This window comes from Mirounga leonina, unplaced genomic scaffold (genome assembly GCF_011800145.1).
Source record: "Mirounga leonina isolate KUSES-001 unplaced genomic scaffold, KU_Mleo_1.0 Mir_173, whole genome shotgun sequence".
Taxonomy (NCBI): domain Eukaryota; kingdom Metazoa; phylum Chordata; class Mammalia; order Carnivora; family Phocidae; genus Mirounga; species Mirounga leonina.
Genome location: NW_023270447.1, coordinates 61,043,538 through 61,064,209, shown reverse-complemented (window position 1 = coordinate 61,064,209; position 20,672 = coordinate 61,043,538). Strand labels below are relative to the sequence as shown.

General features: G+C 47.9%; 1 long non-coding RNA gene across 1 annotated transcript in view; it reads left to right on the top strand.

Moving 5' to 3' along the window:
* Positions 1 to 20,672, top strand: part of LOC118019533 — a 98,957-nt gene that overhangs the window by 746 nt on the left and 77,539 nt on the right. The window lies entirely within an intron of this gene.

The following is a 20,672-nucleotide window of genomic DNA, read 5'->3' as shown; positions in this document are numbered from 1 at the left end:
CGGTAAGAACGCAGGAGTCCTTGGGTTTGAGCCAGCTCAAACCCAGTCTATAGCCGTTGTTGTATACCAGTCCTAGCACGATCCTAGGCAACGTGCTGGCCTTTGAGTCTCAGTCTTATTACCGGTCAAACGGAATGAATACCACCTCCAGGCTCATGTGCTGTCACGAGAGATACAATTTCCAGATAAGTCCATGAAGTACTCACCACTTGTTGACACACAGCGAGTCCTTCTTTAGTGGTAGTGGTATCATTTCACCTTATTTCCTCTTCTAAACCCGAGTCTTACTTGAGACACAGTGAAGGGAAAGACCCCCAGTCCAAAGTCCTGAGGTTCGACCGAGTGTCCCTTTCCCTGTGGAGAGGGACAAGGAGGGGTTAGTTTCAGTTGGAAAGGAGGAGCTGACCACATGACTCCTGGACTCCTCTGTCCAGGCTGTGTGTCCAGTGCTGCCAAGGGGGCACCGTGGCTGGGCATGGAGCAGCCCACGGAAGGGGGAGCAGGCCCCTTCCCAGCACACCTCTGCCCACAGCTTCTGTTCCTATGGTCTCTCAACTGCTCAGCCTGCAAAGCTTGGGGCTTCCTCTTGTCCCCCAGGTACCAGAGGCCACTAAAGTCCTGCTGCTTTCACTCTCTGTACCACCTCATCCTCCCTCCCTGCTGTTTGCAGGGCCTCCACTCCTCTGGTGTCACCTCCTCTGGTCCTGACTGTCCCTCTCAGGCTCATGTGTCTGAGGCTGCCTGAGAGGGAGCAGGCCCTTGCTTAGTTTACAAGCTCTCCGCCTCACCTCTCCCACCAGCAGTTTCTTTCTCTCTACCTTTGCTCAGGTTGTTTCCTCTGCCCGACTCCCTCCACCCCCACCTCCGTGTGCCACAGTGTTTCTGATGGCACAGAGTACCTCTGCAATGGGGCTTCCAGAAAGTGTCCCAGGGTCCCCCAAGAGAGAATCTTTATCTTCTTTACCCTTTGGTGTTTCTTCGTGTGCTGCTGGTCCTGTCTGTCTCCCCCCAGATGGAGCCCCCTGAGGAGGGCTTCTGTGGTGGAGACACATGGGCGAAGGAGTGAAGGCAGGCAGTAATGAATGATCAGATGAGTAGCTAGCCTGCCTATTTCCTGCTGACACTGGCAGTCTTTCCTTAAGTACCTTTTTGATTTTGCAACTTCCCAGCTCAAAGTCTCCATAGCTCTCTGTTTCCAAGCACGCCCAGTCTATGGTGTATGCTACTTCCCAGCTGTGGGTAAGTCTCACTCAGCTCACGGGTCACACTCACCACTAGGCTCCCTTTCCTTCATTAGGCCAGCCCTGTGTGGGTCACTTACCCAGGGTCAGAAGCATGTAAGTCTGTTGCAAGCCTTATGGAGCCTCCAAATGGGAAGGGTTGCAGGAGGGGAAATGGACAGCAGTAATACAGGGATAAGAATGTGTACAAGAGGAGAACTTGTACCATGGAGGAAGGACAGGGAGTAGAGAGAGCTTCAGGGAAGGGAGGGGTCATGCTTAGCAGGGTTTAGAAGGCTGAATACGAGTTCACCAGGTAGATCATAGGGAAGCCCATTCTTGGCAGAGGGAAGAATGTGCATAGACAGGCAGAGAGTAATTGCTGAAAGGAAGGAAGAATCTCTAGACCACACTCAGGGACTGAGGGTGGACTCCCGGATTCAGACTCCTGAGTCCCAGCTCTGCTACTGACTTACCAAACATCACTGAGCTAATCCCTTCTCTCTGAGCCTCAAGACTCAGATCTATAAAATGGGTATAACAGTTCCCTCCTAGATTGGCCTGAGGAAAAATGGATATGTATAAAAGTTTATCCAAATCAACAGTCCTAATTCATGATGTCAAATCAAATCCCCCTTCTCTGGTCAAGGTAGCACCAGAAGACAAAGCAGAGTGGCCAGAAAAACTGCCTTACTTTTGCCCCACCTCACCATACCGGCCCAAACAGACCCCCATTCTCTGCTTGAAATTCCATTTCTAGGTGTTCTCTCTCTCTAAAAGTTTTATGACCCCCTAGAGGCTACAGTTTTGAGGTAAATTCATGAGAAGCTATTAACACTGGATCAGAGGTTAGATTCTCAGGTGGGCTAGTTTATTTTGGGGGTAGCTGAGTCCTGGGAAACAGAATTTAACTCCAACCAGAGAGGGGACACCAGGGAAAGCCTAAATGGCATGTGAGCCTGGAAGGTGGGGAGGCAGGGGAGGAGAGACCAGGAGCTAATGCCTGGAGCCGGGCAGGAAGGTGCAGCCTGTGTCTGCAGTGTAGGGAGTTGGGAGAGAGAGGAGATGAAGTTAGGGGGAATTTGAGCAAAAGAAGCTGAAGAGGTGGGATCATAAAGGCCCTCACTTGCCAGGTTATAGGAGTTAAGACTTTATTCAGTGGGCACTGGGCAGCCATGGAGGGTTTCTGAGCAAAGGAAGGGCGTGAAGAAATCTCAGCCTCCCCGACCCTGAGGCTTTAAAGAAGGATGGGAGGAGGCTGCGGACTCCTAGTGCTCTGCTTGGAGGGACCGAGGGCCCCCTTCACTCCCCCTCAACCCCAAGCTGTGCTCACACAGGCAGCTTTGTTCCCTGGAGGCTGCCTTTAGCCCAGAAAGGAACTCGGACTTTTTCTGGGTCTGATTCCAAGGAGTTCCAGCCCTAGCCAGTCGGAGGAAGGGCTCTCGGGGACTGGAGGGGCGGTGCCAGGTGGCCCAGCGGCGGGTCCGGGGTGCGTGCCTGAGAGCACGCATGTGGGCTCAGGCGGCACAGTGCTGGGCGGTCCTAGCTGCTCCCCGAGTCCGGAGTGAGTAAGGCACCCGGGAAGAGGGTTGTTTTCTTTTTTTCTTTTTTGCCTTTAAAGGCAAGCGTCCCGGAGAAAAAGCTCTGCTGAGTCAGCCGCAGCTGATGCAAGGGGGGCTGGCCTGGGTTGGGAAGGGGGACATCCTAATCCTCAGGATGTTTTGCAACTCAAATCCTCCCAGGCTGCAGGTAAACGCGGTGCTGGCTTCCAGAAAGGCCTGATGGGCCAAGCAGGACGGTTTTGTGTGTTTAATATTTTCATTCTGATTTGCACACCTGTTCAATCCACCTGCTCTCAAAGAACTTTTCAGCTTCCCTTCTTTATCCTTTCTGTGCCATTCCCCAGGCCTCTGCAAGCGTTCTCATCAAGACTGCCACCTGCTCGCTGATGCTGGGGGATGCAGGGGGGTCATATCCCTCCTCCATTCTCTCCTGAGCGCCAGGCTTAGCTGGACAGCTGCCTCCAGGTCAGCTCTCTGAATGTCCCACAGGTACCTGGCACTCACCTTGTTTAAATCTAGACTCATCTTCCCCTCCCTCCCAGTTCCTACCCCAGAGATGGCTCCTCTGTCCACCAAATTGGCCAAGCCAGAGACCTAGCATCTTCCTTGCCTCCACTTTCTCCCTCATCCCCAATATCCAGTCAGTCCTGTGTCCTCTATCCTTACAAAATATCACTGGGCTTCACCCTCTCCTCTTCATCCCCACTGGCCCAGAGCCAGCAGAGTCTAGAACCGCCGTGTATCCATGCTCCCACCTGCCACCACACTGGTCTCTCTAAAACGCCCAGCCACTGCATCCTTCCCCTGTTTAAACATCTTTCCAGGGCATGCCACAGCATGGTTACATCTCACAGACATAAAGTGGAGTGAAAGAAGCTGTATGCAAAAGAGCATGATTTCATGTGCCCAAAGTTCAAAAACAGGCAAAACTTACCTATGGGCTTAGAAGTCTGGATAATAGTTACCCTTGGAGGGGAGGCAGTGACTGTGAAGGGGGCTGATATCAGGGCTGGGACGAAGGTAAGGCAGGATCAACATTTCTGATGTTTTCCTTTTGCCCTGAGCTTTCATATGACTCAACACAGCACTATTACTAAGCCTGTCTTTATTTAAAATTTTGTTATTTTGTCATCATGGATTTTTTGGCATTAATTTTCATTTTTAAAAGATATCATATTGAAGCATTGTTTATCTTGATGACTGAGCTTTCAACACCCCCTTAAATTTTACAGTGGAGGTGAGTGCCTCACTTGCCATATCCTAGTCCTGACCCTGCTGGTAATGTTTTGTAATCAGGGTGTTGGTTACATGGGTGTGTTCAGTTTGTGAAAATTCATCGAGCTGTACACCTCCAATTTTTGCACTTTTCTGTGTGCACATTATGCCTCCATTAAATTTTCTTTTTTTTTTTTACTTAAAAAAACCAAATCTTTCCATGGTTCCAAGGGAATGTCTGCTGTCCACTTCCTCTAGCATCTGCAGCACCAAGAACTGTACCTGGCACAAACTGGGACTCAGTACATATTTGTTGAATGAATGAATACACTATCATTCCAATTAATCTAATTCCCACAAGATCTTGATGAGATGAATGTTTTTCTCTCCTATTTTCTTTTCTAGATTTTATTTTATTTATTTATTTGAGAGAGCACAAACAAGGGGAGAGGCAGAGGGAGAGCGAGAATTCCACTCCCTGCTGAGCAAGAAGCTCAATGTAGGGCTCGATCCCAGGACCCTGAGATCATGACCTGAGCCACTTAACAGACTGCCACCCAGGTGCCCCTCTCTCCCATTTTCTTAAAGAGACAACAGAGACTCAGGGAAGTGAAGTTATTTGCCCACGATCCGGGAGTAGGTAGTCGGTAGTGAACGGGTAGTAAGTGTCAGTTCCAGCACCTCGATGAAAAAAATAAACAAACCATAGCTATGACAAGCACTACTCGTTGAGGGACCTGGCCCAGCACCAGCACCAGCATTGGACCGGGGTCTGGCTCTTACCGTTTAGATTACAATTTGAGCCTTATCTTTTCCCAGATAATGACCTCTCCGGGGCAGGGGCTCAAGCCCTCCTGTCCTCTCTCTGTCCAGCTAGTTACTTAGCATAAGGAAGAGGCTCTAAATGTTTCATAAAGAAATGGAGCAAAGAATGAACGAATGAGGGATCTGTCAGTGATATGGGGTGAGTAGATCACAGGTCTTGGAGACAGATCTGCTAGCTGAGTGTCTTTGGGCATATTACTTGGGCTTTCTGAGTCTCCATTTCCCCAACCATAAAATGAGAGTATCAGTATTTACTTCAAAGATTTATTGAGAACAGGAAGTGAGAAAGAACATGGTTGTAGGGTGACTGGCATATAATAAATACTTGAAAAATGGTAAATATTAATATTTCCTGTGTTTTACATTCGCAAAGCCTGATTTACTTCAGGGTTGCAGGAATCGACCTGTTTCAGTTTCCATGTATTGTTTTCCGAGGGTCTCTGGAGTTGGAAGGAGGGGACCTGATACAGCCCCCAGGGCTTTCTTCCTCAAGCCTAGGGAGAGAGAGAGTGCTGGAATAGTGGGAGAGTTGGCTTCATGGCCCAGCTCCACCCCCCCGGTGATGCCGTCTTTGACAAGTTGCTCTCTGTGAGCCTCAGTTTTCTCTCTGTAAAATGGAGCTCAGAACAGTCTTGACCCTGTGGGGCTCTCGGGAGGGTTCAGTGGCTTGACCCTGGGCCCAGGGCCCAGTAGACTCCCCATTAAGGTCGACACTGAGGAATTAATCTAGCACCCTCATGTAGGAACAGCAAGGAGACCAGAGGATCTCAGCCACCCTGAGAAGTCCAAGGACTGATGGGAAAAACAAATAAATAGCTTGGCGGGACTCTGTCATGTTCTTAGAACCTTGTTTCTCCTAAGAAATGAAATAACACTGTCCTTTATGCTTATGCAACTTTTTAAATGTGCAAAATACCTTCCCACACATCGTTCTTTCACCCCTCACACCTTGTGCTGAGGGCAAGACTAGATTTATTCACATTTCCAGGGGGCAGTTGAGGAAACTGAGGCACTCAGAAGTTAAAGCCACTTGCTTGAGGTCACACTGAAGGGGGAATTTGGTAGCAAACTGAAGGTATAAAACCTGGCCCTCTTAACTGCTGGATACCACTGTGCAGCTGTTTGGATCCAGAAGAAGCACGCAGCTCATCCCCCAAGCAAGCAGGGGTGCGACCCAGCAGGTGTCACACTGTACTCACCCCCCCCCGCCCCCAGGCCCCACCTGGATGCCACCTGGCAGTCACATGCACATTTAGCACGGAGAAGCTGGCTGACTCACACTTTAGAAGAGGGAGAGTGAAAACCAGTTGAGAGCCCAGAGAAGCCCTCCCTTCCTCCTTGAAGCTTGAGATTAATGCCCCAAATCAATAGCAGTTTAGCTCTAAAGAAAGGAAAAGTGTTGTGGGCTGGCAGGAGATGGAGATCTCTGCACTCAGAGAGCGGTGGTGGTTCCGCTCCTCTCTGGGCTCTGCTACAGATCTGCTGGGTGACTTCAGGCAAGTCGCTTTCTAAGCCTTTCTAAGCCTCGGTCTCTTCCATTTTGTAATGAAGGGGTTTTAACAGGTGCCCTGCAAGGCCCTTCTGGCTCTGGGTTGAGAGGCCTCATCACTGGAAGTCATGTGTATGGACAGTTTACTGTGTGCCAAGCACATGGCTAAGTGGTTGGCATGGATTTATCTTCTTTCATTCTTCTAAGCAATCCCAGATATATGGGTGCTACCCCATTTTACAAGGAGGGCAAACAGGGCACAGCTCCAGAGCAATATGCCCCAGGTCAAGCAAGTAAGCGAGTGGCAGATCTGAGAACTGAACCCAGTCTGTCCAGAGAACTCTCATAAACTGCTCCACACCTACTCCGTTGATCTTACTAGACCTCATTTTTCTCATTTAAAAAAAATCGTGGTAAAATATACAGAACACAAAATTTCCCATTCTAACCATTTGTAAGTGTGCGGGTCAGTGGCATTAAGTGCATCCACGCTATTGGGCAACCATCACCACCGTCCATCTCTGGAGCTTTTTTATCTTCCCCAAAGGAAACGCCTTACTCATTGAACCCCCAGCCCGTGGTGACCATCTTTTTACTTTCAGTCTCTATGAATTTGACTGCTCTAGGGACCTCATGGAAACTTTCCTCATCTTTAAAACTATGCTAATAAAAGTCAAGGTTGCATTCTATCCTGTGTCCCCAGTTTTGTTTTGTTTCATTTAGAGATTTTACTTATTTATTTGAGAGAGAGAGAGAGAGAGAGAGCACAAGCAGGGGGAGGGGCGAGGGAGAGGGAGAAGTGGGGCTCGACCCCAGAACCCTGAGATCATGACCTGAGCCAAAGGCAGACGCTTAACCGACTGAGCCACCCAGGCGTCCCCTGAGTACCCGGTTTTGTAAGGTGGCTGGCTGGTAGAGCCTCTGCTTATAGAAGGTTCCGGGGCAATATTTTTCTATCTTGGGTTGTTCTTTTTACTGGTTCCCGGAGGCCTGGCCTTGTGGTGGAGAGTCCCTTCTTTCTTATACCCCTAGAGTAGTAACTGTTAGGAAGTTTTGGTGGCAAGCATAAATACATCTAAGCCAACCTCAGCCAACAGGGGAGAGTTTATGAAAGGCTGCAGAGGTGGCTCACAAGCCAGGAGCAGAAAGGCAGTCAGATGCTGACAAAGCTCTGCACTCAGCAAGGCGGCTGCCGCCAGGATGGCCTGTGTCACTCATTCCTGCTTTAGTCCTCTTTCTCTGCCCAGACAGGCATGTCTCCACACGGCAGATTATGCCACCGCACGATGCCAGGATATACGTGGGACCATTTCAATGACCCTCAGGCAGACTTGACTGTCTCCTGGTCCTGATTCTAAGTATGTAGACAAGAGAAGCAGATGAGCCCAGTCTGGGTGAGATGTTCATCTTGGGTCCAACTGGCTGTGGTCAGGTGATTGGGTCATAGAGCACATAGCAGGCTGGCAGGGCTCACTTCTGTGAGCAGGGGGTGGGGCAGCGCTCACTTCTGTGAGCGGGGTTGGGGCAGGGCTCACTTCTGTGAGCAGGGGGTGGGGCAGAGGAAGAAGGTGTGTGATTCCTGGCGGAGACACACAGGCAAATTCGTGCATCCATTAAAAATTCTATTGAATGGGGGCGCCTGGGTGGCTCAGTCCTTAAGCCTCTGCCTTCTGCTCGGGTCGTGATCCCCGGGTCCTGGGATCGAGCCCCGCATCGGGCTCCCTGCTCAGCGGGAAGCCTGCTTCTCCCTCTCCCACTTCCCCTGCTTGTGTTCCCTCTCTTGCTGTCTCTCTCTCTGTCAAATAAATAAATAAATAAAAACCTTTAAAAAAAATTAAAAAAAAAATGCTGTTGAATGGACATACACATTCATGGACATGGAAAGGAAGTCCAGATATTTTTGGATGAAAAAACAGGTTACAGAACAGCATGTTTATCACATTTTTCTTTTTCTTTCTTTTTTTTTTTTTAAGATTTTATTTGTTCATTTGAGAGCGAAAGAGAAAGAGAGAGCAAGCATGAACAGGGTGGGGGGAGGGGCAGAGGGAGAGGAAGAAGCAGACTCCCCGCTGAGCAGGCTGGGGGGGTGGGGCCTCCATCCCAGGATCCTGAGATGATGACCTGAGCTTAACCTTAACCGGCTGAGCCATCCAGGCGTCCCATCACATTTTTCAAAGTAAATATGCATACGTAATGTAATTGAATCTCTATACATACACACTACATGGTAACTGAAATTATGGGTAGTAGAGTTAGAGGTAATTTTTTTTTTCCTTTTTGTGATACCTGCATCTTTCTGATTTTTTTCTAAAGAATGAGTTTCGGTTGAGTAATGATAAAACAACTCTTACAGGGCTGCAGTGTGCGCTAAGACATTTATTCGCTTATTCAGTAAGTATTAAGCATCTAGTACGTGATGGTGTTTGTGAAAGCCACACAATGTCTGGCCAGTGGTAGAGGCTCAATCACTGGCGGCGGCCAAGGCTCTTCCTTCGGGGGGCACAGAGGGCACTGGGTGCTCAGACACAGGTGCTTCTGCTCTAACAGTCTACGTACATTCCGAAAATCTAGGAAATCAAAACACTGGGGTGTTTCAGCTATGGATTGCCGTGGAATGGAACAACCACTCCAAACTTAATTGCTTTGAACAGCAGTGATGTATTATTTCTCATGATTTCGTGGATTCGGCATTTCTGCTCCCCATGGCGAAGCTGAATTTACCCATGCAGTGGCATTCAGCCGGATGCTTGGCGGGGGCCATCCTCTGCACACGGTGTCACATTCTCCTGTCTCTAGCAACAGAGCCCGGGCTTCCTTACAGCATTGTGGCTGAAGCCAATAAGGAGGGTTCCAAGAGGACAAACCCAATGTGGAAAAACGTATCAAGCCTGCTGGTATCAATGCAAATCATGCCGAATATAACTTGCTTTATCTAGAAGTGGCCCTAATAAAATCAGCAGACACAAAGCCAGTGCGAGGCAATGTGTCTCTGTCCGCTGACTCAGGCTTTAAGAAGGAACACAGTGTTGACAGCTGAGCTCCTGACAGTGGAGATGAGATCACTGTGTCCTCACTGCGCAGTCGATTGGGACAAGGGCTCTGCTTTCCGGCCCAGTGTCTGTGGGTCTTCCGGTAGTCATAGGGCACATGGCCTCACCTGCCACACCTGACACACCCATCTTGGATCTGCCCTTTCCCCTCTCACCCACTCTGGAGGGCCCGATGATTAGGTCTGGACCTGGCCAGCTCTGACTAATGAGAGCTGTAAGGAGAAGTCTGTAAAGTGGGACCCCGCGTCCTTGACCGTGAACAGCCAGAGCCATCCCTCATGGCCTCCAGACTTGTGAACTGGGGGACACCTTCCTGTGTAGTAGCGGGGGTTGCGGACTAGAGCCAGCCTGCTTCTATCTAGTTGTGGAGCAGGAATGGAGGCGTTCTGAGCCTCAGTTTCTTCATCTAGAATGTGGGGATAATAGAACTTTAAAGATTAGGTACTTTCTCTGTGCCTGACACCTGTAACTCTCATGGGATCCTCAAGGGTTGGGAGTATCCGCCCACTTTACAGACGAGGCAAAGTGAGGCCCAGAGGAGGGAAATAACTTGCCCGAGATCATGCAGCTAATAAGTAGCAGAACTGGAAACATGAGCTCAGGCCAGCCTGGAACCAAAGCCCAAGTAATCTCCTTTTACAGGCTCTGTAAAGAATCGGGTGAGAAAGGGACATGCACAAGAGCTCTGCCACATCGTGAAGAACATGTGCAATCACAGTGCGATTTTAAAGCCCTGCTGTCACCCAGCTGGACCGGTAGGGCATTCTCGGTGGGTGGGTTGGCTGGGCTGGGGACCCCCCTTGGAGAGAGCCAAGTTTACCACTGGATATACATTACCACTTTTTTTGTCCAAAACGGTGCCTGACTTCCCAGCTATGATTCTACTTTGGTCTGTTCTCGCCTCAGAAGGAGGCAGGGCCCTTCACTTAGTAATTGCTGCCATTTATGAATAGAGGTTTGCCCTGGGCTAGGTGCCCTTTATAGGTACCCAGTGCCTTTCTGCAGTCCATTCCCACAGTGATTGTGTGCAGAGGTCCTTTTGGGATCCCATTTGCTGGATGGGGTGCAGGGGCACAGGGAAGGTAGGTAACCTGCCAGAGCGGCAGGGTTGGGTTACAGGCTGACTGGGGATGCCGCCCTCCTAACAAGGCCCAGGAGTGAGGTGCTCAGGGCTGGCCCACCAGCATTTACAAGCCTCTCGTCCTGTGATCACCAGAGCCTCTTCTCAGCCCTGGAGGACAACCAGAGCGAAGCCTTTGTTTGCCTTACAGATGGAGAAACTGAGGCCCAGGGAGAGGAGGAGGCTTGCTTCCTCCATTGTCCCAGACTGCTCAGTCCACATGCCAGATGGGGAAGTAAGGGAGAAAAGCTTGCCAGCGATGTTGGACTTCAGCCTCCCAGCTGAAGTGGCCTCAGCAAGGGCTGGGCGTTCCTTCCGCGGAACTCGGAACTCGAGGTGGGGCAGGATGAGTTAGGAGTGAGCTTAGAGGGCAGGCCAGGCCAGGGAGAGGTGAGGGCAGATCTCTGGGGGGTCCTGGGATGAGGAAGGGAGCCTGGAATGGGGCTTGGCTTACGATTACTTACCAAAAGGTTTAAACAGGGGCCATGTAAGCGTGGAGTTTGGGAATCAGGGGCTCCTGGGTGCAAAGAATGTCCGTGCTGCTTATGAGAATGGTGAGTTTGGGCAAATATGTCCCTGAGCCTCCGGGGTAAAAGGGCTGAAGTGTGGTGGGTTAGACGGTGGTATCTGGAGCACTGCCTGGGTGAGATCCCGGCTCTACCACATCCAGTGTGGCCCAGGGCAAGGGTGTTTGCCTCTCTGGGCTTCAGTTTCCTCATCTGTATGATGGGCCTGGTAATAACAGGACTCACCTCCCCCGGCTCTTATGAGGATTTAAGAGCCTAGCAGCACATGCAGGGAGCTTCAAGCAGGCTTTTCGCCGAATCGGTCTTTGCTCACCACCATCATTGTCATCATTTACCTCAAAGGATGTTTGGGAGGATTTAGCAGCGCTGCCGGTGCAAACGGTCTGGGTCTGGCCAATTGGCACAGGCATTATCAGATAAAGACTGAGCAGGGTGACAGGTGCAATGGTCTAGGTGGTGGGAGGTGCTGTGAAATTCACAGGAAGGAGATAAAAGTTTTGCCTGCCTGGGTAGAAGAGGCTGTGAAAGTCTTCCTGGGGAAGGAAGTGGCATTTTCTGGGCTTCAAAGGATGTAGGGAAGTTCCCCAGGTAGAGGAGGGGGCAGGTAGAGAGATGAGTTTGAGTGGAGGCTCGGGAGGTGAGAGAACCTGAGCATGTCTGGGGACCGTGGAGCAGCTTTGTTGCGCTACATGTTTGGGGTGAGGGGCAAGGCATGAGGTTGCACGGGGCCATGGGGTCCCGATGGCAAAGGGCTCAGAATGCCTTGCTTGGGGGTTTAAACTTGATCCAGTAGGTGGGGGAGTTCCTATGCCTGTCCACATGGCAGAATCACTCAGGATACTTTAAAAAACACAGACTTTGTGGTCCCATCCAGCAATATTCTGAGCAGTAGGTCTCAGGTGGGACCCAGGAATCACGACGGTTCGAGCTCCCCAGGAAATTCTGATGCCCAGCCAGGTATGGGAATCCCTGCTATGGTATCTCTAAGCAGGGCTAGGCCTCATTGAGATACCAATCCCAGACCTCTAAGATTAGAACAGAGAACTTGAGAAGGTGGGGAGGTAGCATAAGAGACCACTGATTCAGACCCCCAGCCTCTTACCCCTCTCCAAGAGAGTCCCACCCTCTCATGGCCACATTTGCCACCAGGGATGGACCACCGAGATGTTACTCCCCTGCAGCCCTCTGGCCCCAGCAAGACAAAGTTCCTTCCCTCCCTCCCTCCCTCCCTCCCTCCCTCCCTCCCTCCCTCCCTCCATCCATCCATCCATCCATCCGACACAGTTTTTGATCTCCCTCACCATGTGCCAGGCATGGTGTTGGGTCCTGAAGGTACGGTGGTGAAGACAGCAGATACTCCACACCCCCCTACAAAACTTTCCGTCAGTCCTGCTTCCCTTAGCTGGCTGAGCGTGGAGTGCTCTGTCATCAGGAATGTGGCTAAGTACAAGAGAACTAGGACAGGAAACCCACCTGGGGTGGGGGGGTGGGGGGGGAGGGCGGGGGGGCGGAGCTCAGACGGAGACAAGAGCGGGGCCCAGTGGCCCAGCCTCCAGACCCCATGGCTTCCTGGTTCCCCCTGTCCCACAGGCCCAACCTCCTCTCCCATATGGCTCAGGCCTTGCCTGCTCAGCTCTCATGCCCTCCCCACGGTGCCCCTGCCAGGAGGGTCCTGGTGCCCAGGGGAGGGGTGCGCTGTGCACTCCCCTCCTCACCCCCCAGCCCACGAAGAAGCCAACAGCCTTGGGTAAGGCCTGAGCAACTCTTCTGAAGGGCAGGGTCAAGGAGCATTTCCTCACAGGGGTAGCAGAAATAACAAACACGAGGAAATGACAGGGATTCTGGGGGATTTCAGAGCACGCAGCCTGGGTACAGGATGGACCCATGCAGAGAGATGGGGTTAGAACCTTGCTGCAGCAACTTCCTCCCCTCCCCCTTGGAACCATCTCTTCCTCGTGTCCTCGTATCTTCATGCTTTTATTCGGTTCTTTTGGCTCGTCACGATCCTTTGCCTGCTCCAACCCCACCCACGCCATCACCACTGTGGGTGCTGCCATGTCACTGTCCCACTCACTCACTCTGCCATTCATTCATTTCTTCCCTCATTCATTCAACACGCACGTAGTGCCAGGTGCCGGCTACTGAGGATGATGCCATAGGCAAAATATGGCCTCATGAGGAACTCCCAGCTGGGTGGGTAAACAAACACAATGGAACAACTCCAATACAATCTAACTATTGCCACTATGAAGGGTTTTTTTGGTGTTTTTATTTTTTATTTTATTTATTTATTTTTTTAATTTATTTGAGACAGAGAGAATGAGAGACAGAGAGCATGAGAGGGAGGAGGGTCGGAGGGAGAAGCAGACCCCCCGCCGAGCAGGGAGCCAGATGCGGGACTCGATCCCGGGACTCCAGGATCATGACCTGAGCTGAAGGCAGTCGCTTAACCAACTGAGCCACCCAGGCGCCCGGTGTTTTTTTTTTTTAAAGTAATCTCTACCCCCAATGTGGGACTTGAACTCACAGCCCTGAGATCAAGAGTCGCATGCTCTTACCGACTGAGCCAGCTAGGCACCCTGCCACTGTGAAGTTTTGCACAGGGTGCCAAAAGCCGAGGGAGGAACCAAGGGAAGGCTGATTCTTGATGGACTAAGAACTTAAAAACAGTGTACCAAGCAGTGGGAACAGCAAGTATAAAGGCAGTGAAAGATGGTTTGCAATGGCTAGAGCCCAGGGAAGGTTCAAGGGACAGAGGGAGTGGAGGCCGGGAAGGTCAGAGGCTCAGTCCATGGAGGGCCTTGAATGCTAGGCTAAGGAACTAGAACTTTCCACTATAGGCAATGGGGAGCAGAGGAGGGACCCGGTCAGACTTGCATGTTGGGATGACAATGTGTGGAAGCCGGTTTGAGGGAATGGGCTAGAGAAGGAGAGGCCAGGCAGAGCAGCCAGAAGAGGACCAGATATATAGTCCAGGTGGGAGAAGTCAAGACCTAACAAGGGCGGGGACAGGTGGGTGGTTCTGGGCATAAGAACCAGAACTGAGGTGAGCATGGGACAGACAGGCTGCAGAGCCGTCCCACTCAAGGCAGCTGGGTGTGTCCAGGGCTTGAGGTCAAAGATGGGCTGAGGCAGACAGGAGCTCCGGGAACTCCTGGGCTTTGGGCTTCAGTAGGCTCAAGGTCAGCAGATGCAACTGGGTCTGTGTCTAGAGACTTGGGAGGTCCGCAACAGGACCCCAGCATGCATGTAGGAATCAGGGCAGGGTCCAGCCCTGGGAAAGAGTTCCCATGAGCCAGGCAGGGTGTCACACGGGGCCCTAATTCTGAAGGGAGAGGCTATAAGGCAAAAAGCAGAGGACTCCTGGCTCTAGAAACTTTCTGTCATAAACCACCTCCCTTCTATGGCTACCTGTAAAGATGGGCTATTTTCTTGCTCATGTTTGGCCCCCCTTCAGATGAGGCTCCCCTCAGACTCCTCATCTTGACTCTAATTACGACCTGCCCCTGATCTGGGGACCCGAAGTCTGCAGTGGGTTTGTCCTGCCCATGGCTCCGAGGTCCTGTGAGGATGAACTCTGGAATGGCTTCACCTGCAAAGTCACACTTGGAATGGCACATTTACTGCCAGGAAGTTTCTAGTAAAGATATATATACTTACATTATTATATATTACATATTATTATTATTACATCAGCCTCCAGACCCCATGGCTTCCTGGGGTCTATGTAATAATATTACATATTATATATATATATATATACTTACATTACAATCCAGCAATCCTACTGGTAGTATTTACCCAAGACATACGAAAGCATATGCCCACCCAAAGACTTGTAAGTAAAAGCCCATAACAACTCTATGTAATAGCCAAAAACTGGCAACAATTCACTTGTTCACCAACTAATTGTTATATATCCATACAATGGGGTACCACTCAGCAATAAAAAAGCATGAGCTAGCTATTAGTACACGCAACAACATGGGCAAATCTCAAAACAAGTTGAGTGCAAGAAGCCAGAAAAAAGAGAGTACATAATGTCTATGATTCCATTTACATGAAATTCTAGGAAATGCAAGCTAATCTATGTTGACAGAAAGCAGACCCATGGTTATCGGGGATGGAGGGGGGTGGAGGGATGGGAGGGAGGATTACCAAGGGGGATAAGGACCTTTTGGGGGTGATAGATAGGGGCGTTATCTTGGTGGTGGTGATGGTTTCAAGTGTGGCTACATCTGTCAAAACTTGTCAGATTGTATAATTTAAACATGCGCTGTTTATTGCATGTCAATTATACCTCAATAAAGCTGTTTTACAAATCTGATGCCAGTTATGGGCAGTCACAGGCAGTCTGGTCTTTATAAGGCATCCCTCCCCCTGTCCTCCCCCTAACTGCCAGGGCATATCGAAGCTTGCAGAGGTTAAACCACTTCTCCCGGGAAAGGTCGTCTGATGGCACCCCAGCCCCAGCATTTATCCCTTACCTAATCCAAACTCTGTTCTGATATGTTCTTATGATTATGCAAACATTGTGATATTTGTGGAAAACAAAACTGAAACATTTAAACTGCTTTCCATGAATCCCTGTATGTCATTAAATATCCTAGTCCATCTAGTGATATTTATTTTTCCATATTTTTAACCATACGAAGACAGTATTTTCACTACCATAATTCAATAACGTACATAAAAATTTGTTCCTTCTTCCCCAACCCTACATATTTACAAGGTCTTATACTCTTCTGCGTTAAAGAACACCGTGAAGAACAGCATTTAGGTAGGTGATTTTTTTTTTGTTTTCAAGAAAGTCCTGAAAAGTGGAAGAGGGCACAAAGTGTTACGCTTTTTCCTCCTTACCCTGATTTAAAAGAACACAACTCAACCTTTTCACTGCTCAGTCTATGCTGGAGACTTTTGGGAGCTCTAATCCAGACCCTGGCATCCTTGTGACAGTGGTCATTTTTGACCACCAAACACCCACTCTCCCTACCTCTGCAGGAAGTAGCTCACTCCCCAGCACCAAGAGTAGGTTCTGACTGGTTTTAGACAGTCCATATAGTCACAGCCAATGTCCGAGCTGGGCCCCAAACCAAATCAGAGCCAGTGAAAAGCAAGGAGACTTCTTCCGGCATTCCTGAGAAGGAGAAGTAGCCTCTCTTCTCCGCGGGTGTTACTGGGGAGACTCCCCTTTATGGGACAGCACAGGGAGGCACAAGGAGGCTTTTAGCGGAATGGTGGTGGGTGGTAGGAAGCTTTCGAATGACACTGTAGAAGTCAGGACAGAGAGAGCGAGCAACCCCTTCTCTATCCTTCCTGATGTTGTTTGGGCCACCTGAAGCCAACTAACAGCTTCCTTCTGTTTCAATCGGTTTTCATTCATTCATTTATTTGAACAGTATATACTCAGCACTCCCTATGTGTTAGACACACTTGTAGGAGCCGTATGAATTAGGCTTTCCATGACCATAATCCTAAATTTAATCTTAACCTAATCCTTAGTTATAAACTACGATTCTGATCCTTTTCTGGTGAAGAGATTTCAGTGGCAAGAAACCAAGGACGAAGAGGCATTAGTATGAGAATATGTATGGTGCACTAAGTGAAATCCCAGCGCTGTTCTTACGAAGACCCTACAGCCCTGAGCCTTGGGAGGTCCAGATACAGGTAGGCCCCTAAAGATGAGGGAGGCAGTCCCTGTCTAATCAGTGGGACTTCATGTCAGAGTCTAAATGTTGACAATCTCGACTAACAAAGAGATCCTGAAATGATTTGTTCTCTGGAAAAGCTGCAATTCCTTTATAGATCTTTATTTTTATTATTATTATTATTTTTTATAGATCTTTAATAACAATCTGCACTGGACAAATCCTATAACTCATATATATTACACCGGACAGAAACAGTAAACTCTTTCAAATGTATGGTATTAGAACTTCTTTCAAATTAAAAAATTTTGCTAATAAAAGTGCTAAGTGCCTTTCCCCTTCCTGGTTAAACTTCCCAAAGTCTCATTTTTCCTACCCTGGTGCTATGAGGCCCCCCCTTCCACTGCTGACCACAAGGCCGATGTTGGAGGTGGCCTTATGTATAAAAAGAAGTTGATATTTTAAAAAAATAGATTTTATTTAAGCACCATTTACACACAATAAAATTCTCCAGTTTCAAGTGTAAAATACAAATCTTGACAAATGTATACAGTTGTGTAACGCCCATATATATAGGAATACATATATCTATACCTTGATATATGGAGATATAGAGCATTTCTATCACCCCAAAGTTCCCTGTGCCCCTTTGAAGTCAGTCCTCTCCCGCAACTCCTAGCCTCTGGCAACTACTGATCTGCTGTCACTATAATTTTGAATTTCCTGGAGTTTCTTATAAACGGAATAATATAATATGCATTGTTTTGTGTCTGGCTTCTTTCACCCAGCATAATGATTTTGAAATTCATCCATATTCTTAGGTTTATATCACAGTTGTAGTGGTGTGTTTCTCTTTATTGATGAGTAAATTCTATTATGTGGATATACTACAGATTGTTAACCCATTTACCAGTTAATTGGCATTTGGATTCTTTTCAGCTTTTGGCTTTTGTGAATAAAGTTGCTATGAACATTCATTTATTCTTTGGGTAAATACCTCTCAGTGAGTATCTCTTGGGTAGATACCTAAGAATGGGATGGCGTGGGTGTAATGTAAGTGTATATTTATCTTTACAAGAATTGCCAAACTGTTTTCCAAAGTGGTACCATTTCACATTCCCACCAACTGTGTAGGGGAGTTCTAGTTGTCCACATCTTTGCCAAACATTTTTTATTTTTACTCATTCTTATGGATGTGTAGTAGCATTTCATTGTGATTTAAGTTTACGTTTCTCTAATAACTAATGATGTTGAGTAACTTTTTGTGTGCTTGTTGGCCATTTGTGTATCTTCTTCGGTGAAGTGTCTGATCAAGTCTTTTGTCCGTTAAAATAATTGATTGCCTTCCTACTTTGAGTTGGCAGAACTCTATAAATTCTGGCTAAAAGTCCTTTATCTGATACATGTCTTGCAAATGCTTTCACCCATCTGTACCTTGCCTTTTGCTTTTTTAAATGATGTCTTTTATTATTATTATTATTTTTTTAAGTAAACTCACGACCCTGAGATCAAGACCTGAGCTAAGAGTGAGGCCGCCTGGGTGACTCAGTCGTTTAAGCGTCTGCCTTCAGCTCAGGTCATAATCCTAGGGTCCTGGGATCGAGTCCTGCATCGGGGGTCCCTGCTCAGTGGCAAGTCTGCTTCTCCCTCTACCCCTCCCCCTGCTCGTGATCTCTCTCTCTCCCAAATAAATAAATAAAATCTTAAAAACAAAAAACCAAAAAAACCTGACCTGAGATCAAGAGTTGGACACCTAGGGGAGACTGGGTGGCTCAGTCGGTTGAGCGTCTACCTTGGGCTTGGGTCATGGTCCCGGGGTCCTGGGATTGGGCCCTGTGTCCGGATCCCCGCTCAGCCAGGAGCCTGCTTCTACCTCTACCTCTACCTCTGCTGCTCCCCCTACTTGTGCTCTTTCTCTCAAATAAATAAAATCTTAAAAAAAAAAAAAAAAAAAAAGAGTTGGACACCTAACCGACTAAGCCACCCAGGGCCCCTTTAATGATGTCTTTTAAAGAGCAGAAGTTTTTCATTTTTATAGTCTAATTTATCAGGGCTTTTTTCTTTTGTGGTTTCTGACTTTTGTGTCCTATCTGAGAAATCTTTGCTTAGCTCAGGGTTTCTTAATTCCAGTACTATTGTCATTTGGAGCCAGATAATTCTTTGCAGGGGGAGGCTGTCCTGTGTATTGTAGAATATTTAGCAGCATTCCTGCCCTTTACCCACTAACTCAGAAGCATCACCCCTCCAGTTTTGACAACCAAAAATGTCTCCAGACATTGCCAAATGTTTCCTGGAGAAAACTACCCCAGGTTAAGAAATACTGGTCTAAACCAAGAAAAAAATAATTTTCTTCTACATTTTCTTCTAGAAGCTGTATAGTATTAACTCTATGAGAGTTAATTAAATTTCTATGACATATTTTGAATTGATTTTTGTATTTGATGTGATGGTTGAGATTCATTTTGTTGCATGTAGATGCTTAATTATTTCAGCCCCATTTGTTGAAAAGGCTATCCTTCCCCCATTGAATTACCTTGCCCCTTTATAAAAAATTGACTGACTCCATTATCTGAAGGCCTATTTCTGGACGCTCTGTTTATTCCACTGATTTTCATGTCTATCCTGACATCAATGCTGCACTCTCTTGACTACAATAGCTTTATATTAAGTCTTGAAATCAGGTAGTATAATCCTCAAACTTTGCTCTTACTTTACAAAACTGTCTTGGTTATCCTAAGACCTTCACATTTTTGTAACTTTGGAATCAGCTTGTCAGTTTTTACAAAAACATCCTGCTGGTGTTTTGATTGAGATTGTACTGAATCTATAGATCAGTCCAAGATTGATATAATATCGGGTCTTCTCATCCACAAACATACTTTTTCTTTGCATTTAAAAATTTTTATCAGCAGTGTTTTGTTGTTTTCAGTGTACTAGCTGTGGTGGTTTAAAAAATACATTCAGAAATTATTTGATACACCTCCCTTCCAAAGGTGGAAACCAATTCTCTTCCCCTTGAGTGTGGGCTGGACTTAGTGACTTGACTTGTTCTAATGAGAGAATAAAGCAGAAGTCACAGTGTGGGACACTGGAAATCAGGTTAAAAAAAATAATAATGTGGCTTTCCAGTAGGGCTGTTCTTTCTTAGATCATTCAGTCTGGGAGAAGCCAGCTGGTATGTTGTAAGCAGTCCTATGAAGGGTTCCATGTGATGAGCAAGGGAGACCTCCTGCTAACAGTAACAGCAAGCCTTCAGATGATGCAGCTCTGACCAACATCTGGGGTGCAACCTGTGAGAGACTCTGAGCCAGGGCCATCCAGCTAAACTGCTCCTGAGTTCCCAATCCATGCAAACTGAAAAAGGAAATGTTTGTTGTTTTAAACCACTAAGTTTGGGATAATTTGTTATACAGCAATAGATAACTAATACACACATCTTGCATCTATTCTGTAATAGTACTTGATTTTTTTATGCATTTTTATCTTTTATTTTTATTTATTTATTTTTAAGGATTTTATTTTTAAGTAACCTCTACACCCAACGTGGGGCTCGAACTCACAACCCCAAGAACAAGAGTCACACACTCCACTGACTGAGCCAGCCGGGTCCCCTTGATGCAGTTTTAAAAGATGTTTTTAAAATTTCAGTTTTCAGTTGTTTATTGCTACTATATAAAAATCTGATTGGGGGCGCCTGGGTGACTCAGTGGGTTAAGCATCTGCCTTCGGCTCAGGTCATGATCCCAGGGTCCTGGGATCGAGGCCCGCATTGGGCTCTCTGCTTAGTGGCAAGTCTGCTTCTCCCTCTCCCTCTCCCTGTGTGATCTCTCTGACTCTCACTCTCTCTCAAATAAATAAATAAAATCTTTTTTTTTTAAAGATTTTATTTATTTATTTGATGGAGAAAGAGAGCACGAGCAGGGGGACTGGCAGGCAGAGGGAGAAGCAGGCTCTCCCCTGAGGAGAGAGTACAACACTGGGCTTGATCCCAGGACCCCAGGATCATGACCTGAGCC